This window comes from Chenopodium quinoa, unplaced genomic scaffold, assembly GCF_001683475.1.
Source record: "Chenopodium quinoa cultivar QQ74 unplaced genomic scaffold, ASM168347v1, whole genome shotgun sequence".
NCBI classification, from domain to species: Eukaryota; Viridiplantae; Streptophyta; class Magnoliopsida; order Caryophyllales; family Amaranthaceae; genus Chenopodium; species Chenopodium quinoa.
The window spans coordinates 416,821-423,148 of record NW_018743332.1 but is presented as its reverse complement, the minus strand read 5'-3'; positions in this window follow the sequence as shown (position 1 = coordinate 423,148).

The window sequence follows — 6,328 nt, the reverse complement described above, 5'->3', positions numbered from 1 at the left end:
GCTCGGTAATTGGGATCACGAGGCATTTGGACCAAGTATTCGAGACCCGAGAGGAAATATGGATTGGGCTGAGAAATATAGCCCAATCGAAGTTCAAGCCTCGAAGCAGAAGACCGGGCCCGATCGGGCAAGCATACGCCCAATCGGGCGGCTGCGCGCATAAGGGCCCTCAAGGAAGAGGCGCGCCCGATCGGGTGAGCTAAGCTCGATCGGGCGCGGCACATCAATAAAGGCATTGTAAAAAAGGCGGGCCCGATCGGGCGGCCCTTCGCCCGATCGGGCGCGTGTTTTCTTAGAAGCTGATTAGTTTAGTTTTAATTCTTGTTTTAGGAGAGGTTTAAATTACGTTTTGTACGGAATTATTACTTAATTCTTTCCTTAGACTTTCTCTCTCTACTTAGTATTTTTCTCTCTCTAAAATTCTCTCTAAACTTTTGTTCTTAATACTCCCTTTAATTCCAGATTATTTTTGGTACAATTTCTTCCCTTTTTAATTTCAGCTATTTTAATTGTTTTCTTGATTATGCTTTTAATTAATAACTTGATTGGTTTAGTTATGATGATTATTGAGTAGTTCCATTCTAGGGTTTATGGGGATCCATAATTAATATAAAGGGATAGTTTGTTATTATTGATTATTAATATTGCATGATAATCGCCTATTGAATTGTTTTAATTCTTTGCAATTAGATTATGAATCGAGCAGATGTAATTTGATTGTGAATGTTTAGCAATATTGAATTGATGAATCGAGCAGATGTTAATTTAATATTAAAGGCTATTTTTAATAGGAACTTAGGTCTAGTAAATTGCGAGAGCCTGTTAGATTTATGTTGATTAATAAATTGCGAGAGCCTGTTAATCATGTTATCTATGCATTGTTAATTATTAATTACTTTGTTCTATCCCGAAATATTAATTATTGGTGAACCTGTGACCCTAGGTTTCCTTATTATTGATTCTTTTCTCCCTAAACTTATTCTTCGTAGTATAGAATTCTTACCTAAAATTATTGGTTACTTAGATAATTTAGATTATAATTAATTAATTAGAATTAAAAAGACCTGTTTTCCTGTGGAGTTCGTTCCTACTTCCCTATCTACTTTAGTTAGAGATTTAGGTAATTATTTTTGATTAGGGGATACGACTTTACCCTGTCAAAATTTGGCGCCGTTATCGGGGAAACGGTTTTATTTTTATTTTCTAATTATATTTTTGTAGTCTAGATTATCCCCCCTTTTTGCCTCAGAGAACATTAGTTCTTTGAGGCAAATCTCATATTTGTCTTTAGTTCTTTGTTTATGCCCAGGTGTTCCAGATCAGGTGACATCCCTTTTGATCCTGAGATCGAGCGTTCTTTTCATAGGAAAAGGAGACTCTATAGACAAATTCTGGCGGGTTCTGAGGAGGAAAATGATCGAAGAGATCCTCCCCCTGAAGCTCACAGATTTCCCGCACCTTACTCCCACACCGGCTCTAGATGGAGTTCAATTTGAGATCAAGCCCCAATTTATCACTATGATAGAGAGGAAGAAGTTCAGTGGAGCTAAGGGTGAAGATCCCAATCTTCACATCGCAGATTTCTGCCTATATTGTATTTCTCACCGTGTCACGGTGCTTTTTTAGTGTAATTTCCGCGTTTTTCCATACCGTGACACGGTGTACTGTACCGTGCCACGGTGGACACTGCCGTGTCACGGTACATGTGCCGTGTCACGGAATTTTCTCGTGTCTTTTACGCGTAAACCCTTCACGCGTTTTCACTTCCCATAGGTCAAATATTTCCCGCGTCACTCCGGTTTTCCACCGCGTCACGGGATTTTCCCCCGTCTGACGGTGCCTTCCCCCATCTGACGGTGCCTGGGACCGTGTCACGGTGTTATTTTTTAGGGTTTTTATCTTTTTAGGGTTCCGTGTGTTCCCTCTACTCATTTTCCCTATAAATACCCCCCTCCTTTCTGCAGTTCGGGGGCATCAAATCCTTATCTCTTTCTCTCTTTTACACCAAAAATCATTCTCTTCTCTATCTCTCTCATATTTTAAGCCTTAAACCTATATTCCTAATTACGCTATTCTTCCCCTAAGCACTCCAAGGAGTCCATACTTAACCCGAGGTTCCCTCCATAAACCAAGGCGTGAAAGGTACAAATAACTGAGGGTTTGGACCAAATCAAATCTACATTTATTTAATTTAATTTTCATTTGCTTTAAATTTTTTATTGAAGTTACTAACAATTTATTCATGATGTAGCAATTTAAAGGAACGCACGGAATGTGAGTAATTAATTTAATTACTCTTTTTTTTTTAATATTGCTAGTATCATGATTAGGTTAATTTTATATTTGATTTGGTTAACGCTATTATTGTTAAATTGCTTCCAATATTAATGTTTATTTTATTATATTTATTTATCACCATATTGCATGTTAAAGGGGATATGTAATTGAAAATCACGCATAATAAGATAATTTGGACAACCGGCTTAGGTTCCTTTTTAATCTTGTTATTAATTCAAGTGGTCACAATATTTTAGAATTATGTGTTGTATTAATATTAAACCAATTTAGCATAATAATAGTTTGGAGCAAATTGAATCTCTGTTTGCATGCCTTTGAGATCGTAGGAATCACTTTTCACTATGAGAATCGAGTAGAGGCCAATACAGGCGAATGTGACTCCATGACTCACTTCGTACCATCATCCCCGCTCCTCCTTTCGTGGTTCCGAACCATATGGAGTTAGTAATCTCATGGATTATGAATGGGGTGTAACCTTCACGGGCCAATCGTTGTTTCCTTTCGTTGTCCCTTTATTCGTGGTTGCCTTTTATGATCCGTGAACGGTTTACAAGTTCCTTAAAAACTTGTTGGCGGCTCCCTACTTTGCTTTGTCCCTAACCGTTGTCCCTAATCGTAATGTCGATTCCCACTTCCTATGAGTGTCAAGCATATTCACACATGCTTTTAACGGCGCACTTCGAACGACGCCTACATCACGAAAATAATATCTGTCTATCTTTGAATGTCTTTCAATTCGAATAAAATTAAGACTTTCAAAAAGTGAATTGCTATTTGCCACAATGAAATTACTCAAGCTATAGTATTAAAAGACTTTTATGCCCCTTATTATTTTGAAAATAACATAACAATCCAACCATTACTAACTACTAACTTTGTCCTACCTTGACCATACTCAAGCCTTAGCTCGATATTGACTATCTGCTCCACCACCCATACCACCACCCACCTTGACTGTCCACCACCACGACTCCACCTTAACAACAAATTTGACCGATCCTACAACGGTTGATCACTAACATTGTACTTTCCGTCCAATAAAATGAGTTGACGATTGTCTGCGTTCATATCGGAGGCACTTGGTGGGGACGACAAACCTTTGACGCCGTCGAGTCAAGTATATGTCGGACTTTTTTTTTTTAATTTCCGTTGTACCCGGTCGCATGCTACATGCGACTACACTGCGGTATAGTCGCATGTAGCATGCGACTACGGTAAAGTCGCATGTAGCATGCGACTACACCGTGTAGTCGCATGTAGCATGCGACCGGGTACCATTTAAATTTTTTTTTAAGCAAACCGTTTAATTTATACTAATTAAATTTTAATAATTATTAAAAATAACAAAATACACTTAATTTAATTAGTAAAATTTATTGATTAAAAAAATTAGTAAATTTTTTTTTTACAACGAAAATTAGTAAATTTATGGGCTTAAACAAATAACAAATTTGCCAAAAAAAACAAGTAAGGGCAGATGCGTCATTCAATACCGCAACATAAGTAATTCTATTGTGGCATTTAGTAACCCCCTTCAAAAAAAGGAGTTTTATTCAATTTCAAACTCTTTAATCTTATCTTTTCAAAAAGGATAATTAGGATCTTTTAGAAACTTATAGAAGTTTCTAATTAATCCTAATTGGTTTAGGAATTGGATTATATCATTTGGACCCTCCACATGATCATTGGGCCGTAGGTAAGGTGGGCTTAGGTTCGGTTTGGGCTCACTTTAATATTTTGGCCATAACTTATTCGTTATAACTCGGATTTGGGCTTATAATATATCGTTGGAAAGCTCTTTTAAAGCCCCATCCAACTATTCAATCATTGGACCTCAAATTATGGACCAAAATAAACTGGATTGAACGTTTTTATAAAAAGGACACGAAATGAATTATTTTGGGTTTAAAGGCACGAAAAGAGGAAAATAAGTTATGGTTTGGGGAAATGGGGTAGGAGTTGCGTTGGTTTTATGAAATGGAAATATGGATTTAAGCACTCCAAGATTAAATACTCAATCCGACCAATAATGGCGGTGAAAGGTTGTTCATCATCGGGTTTAATTGGTTTTGGGGAGACATTTTTAGGTGTCTACAGAAGCCCCACTTTGACTGAGTTTGTAGAAACGTCAGTTTCGGAAACGATAGTCAAAGTAGTCGATAGGGACGAAGAATGATTTAAGACGTTCTGCGATCCTAAATCACTCTGTATACGCCGATACCTGCAACAATGGTAGTTCCACAGATAAAAGAGTAAAGGGATAGAAAGCTTATCTGACACCAGTGTATCAGTGACAAATGAGATTGGTATTTTCCTATGCTTGAAGGAATCCACCGGATGACGTTTGTTGAAATGCTTTCCATCCTTGAGGAAAGCCGACAGATGAGTTTGGTAGCTTTCTAAGCCTGAAGAAACCTACCGGATGACACTTTCCATACTTGAGGAAAGTCGACATATGATTTTGGCGTTTTTCTATGCTTGAAGAAATCCACCGATAATGCTTTCCATGCTTGAGGAAAGCCGACAAAGGAATTTGGCGGTTTTCTGTGCTTGAAGAAATCCACCGGATAATACTTTCCATGCTTGAGGAAAGTCGACAGATGATGAGATTGCAAGTCTCTGTATATCGAGAACCTTGCGTCATGAAATGATGATGGTTCGATTGTCCCCGAACATGGGTTGTAGATGGTCCGCTTGTCCCCGGACGTGGGCTGTAGTTGGTTCGCTTGTCCCCGAACGTGGGCTGTAAATGGTTTGTTTGTCCCCGAACGTTCGCTTGTCCCCGGACGTGGGTTGTAGATGGTCCGCTTGTCCCCGGACGTGGGTTGTAGATGGTCCGCTTGTCCCTTGACGTGGGATGTAGATAGTCCGCTTGTCCCGGGACGTGGGTTGTAGTTGGTTCGTTTGTCCCCGAACGTGGGTTGTAGATGAGACCTGCAAAAATAAATTTATCAACGGACTCGTATATATTGTGATTGACTTGACCACTGACTTGACCAAGTTTGACTTGATGTGACATGACATGTGTATGACTTGTGAGTGTATGTGTGTATATGTGAGTGTGCAGACACAAGCAAACGAAGATGCAAAAGCAAAAATTTTCCGTCAATTTTTGTCATGAGTGGAGGGTACCGACTTTCTCCCGAAAAAGAAAGACATGAAAAATGAAGTCTTGTTTTCGAACTTTCCTCGATAAAAAATTTTGAAAAAGTTTTTGAACTTCCTCAAAAGAAAAGACATGATAAAAGGGAAGAATTTATAAAATATATTTATTTCAGAAAAAAAATATTATGTTGTGTATGGCACGAGGCTTATCTAGTACTTCCTCCGTTCTGTTAATATTGCAATAATGACGAAATTACGCATCCCAAAACACATTTTATATGCTAAATATGTATAATTGTGTAAAGGTAAAAATTATAAAAAGTTGATATTGTGAAAGTATTTTATGAGACAAATCCAACAAGATCCCACTTGACTATATTTTGCTTAACGTATAAATCATATAATATGGTCAAACAAGAGTGATGAATAGTGCAAAAAGTTCATTGTTGCAATATTAATAGAACGGAGGAAGTACTTCATAATATATTCAGGGTATTTTAATATTAAAAAAATGCAAGTGGAGTATTATTATCAATTTAAATTTTTTGTAAATTGCGAGAGAATTGAACAAAATAATAAGATATGAGAGTGGAGGCTATTAGGGAATATATACACACAATAATGAATAGTGTAAGATATTCAGAAATGGAGACGGGACATTTATTTTGGAACGACTCGTTTATAATTTTTTTTTTTTTTTTGAGTCACAAGGGCAAGTTACGAGAATCGATGCTAAAGACCCACAAGGACAAGTGATGAAATCAATCTCAAAATCTCTCAAAATCGGGAAAAAAAACTCTAACCACTTGAGTTATCCCTCACTCTTAGTGGAAATATAAATGTAAGCTCATTAAACTGATTAAGAGAAGAAATGTTGCATACTACCTCCGGATCATATTATATGCAACTTTGGAATTTTTTATAT